The 1,268-nt window shown below is 36.0% G+C and overlaps 1 non-coding gene across 1 annotated transcript; it reads left to right on the forward strand.

Annotated features, from left to right (window-relative positions):
* The first annotated feature begins 700 nt into the window (after window positions 1–700).
* On the forward strand, window positions 701–773 carry Trnag-acc. Its single transcript has one exon. It is a non-coding gene; the product is annotated as a tRNA-Gly (tRNA).
* Window positions 774–1,268: the final 495 nt, after the last annotated feature.

Below are 1,268 nucleotides of genomic sequence, written 5' to 3' on the forward strand. Positions count from 1 at the left end.
TGGTTGTTCCATTGCGAAGTCAATTTCGTAGTGTGTCTGCGAGAATATTATTTATTGTTTAAACAAATAACTAATAAATTTGTGTACTGATCCGTTTCTAGTCTATTGGACCGTTTAGAAATGCCATTGGGGTATAGGATTGGACTATCCTGATGACATCGCTGACCCTCTGCGCATTTGAACATCTTTTCCAGGTCTTTTTCGTGTATTTTTCATCCTAGCAACTTCAAATATCGTCCAATGTATAAATTTTATATATTTGGGCCAGAAAAACGGATATTTATCAAACGGAAATTGTTCAGTCGATGACTTGTTACGAATATTTAACTTACATTTGAAAAATCAAAAAAGGCATGTGTAACTGATATTATCGTTTGTTTTGAATAAAATGTCTAGATCGTATCTTTTTTGACGAACGAGTTAGTATTTTGGAACTCATTTTCAAACCACCAACAGTGTGTTTACAGGAAGAGTCCAAGTAATGATTATCAGATCATCGTGAGAAGCGGTCTTGTGGATGTAGTTTTAGAAAAACATTTTTTTTTATTGTGCCAACGTTTCGATCTTTAATTAGATCATCTTCAGGGCCTGGGGTTTACAAACATTGTTTACATTATATAAATACATGTAAGATGTGAAAATCAATTTATACAATGATGTACATAAATGAGATGGGAAGTTGGTGCCCGAGTGGATCGAAGTCACGATAGCTCAAGTGGGAGAGTAGCGGCGTACCAAGCCGAAGGTCGTGGGTTCGAATCCCGCTCGTTACACTGACGTTTTTATCTCAACTAAAAACCTTAATTAATTGAATGACACTAATTGGTCAAGCGGACCACGAAATTAGTGAATTTAATGAATTTAAATGAAGTATACTTCATTAAAGCTCTCCGTGGCCATTTCATTTGTCCCCGAGAATCCAATCCGATTACACGACATTTGAAAAATGGCAAAAAGGAGAGAAAACTCAAAAGGTGGGGTTGAGATGATAAGTTGGTGCCCGAGTGGATCGAAGTCACGATAGCTCAAGTGGTAGAGTATCGCCGTATCAAGCCGAAGGTCGTGGGTTTGAATCCCGCTCGTGACATTGACTTTTTTATCTCAACTAAAAATCTTAATTAATTGAATAACATTAATTGGTCAAGCGGACCACGAAAACTAGTGAATTTGATGTACACAAAGTAGAAATTTTATATTTAATCAAACTATTTGTACTCACTCAAAGTGTATTTTCTTGTATAGAATGTGTTGCCAGCATATGTAACTAA

The sequence above is a fragment of the Cimex lectularius genome, unplaced genomic scaffold (assembly GCF_000648675.2).
Source record: "Cimex lectularius strain Harlan isolate CLEC.00 unplaced genomic scaffold, Clec_2.1 scaffold291, whole genome shotgun sequence".
NCBI classification, from domain to species: domain Eukaryota; kingdom Metazoa; phylum Arthropoda; class Insecta; order Hemiptera; family Cimicidae; genus Cimex; species Cimex lectularius.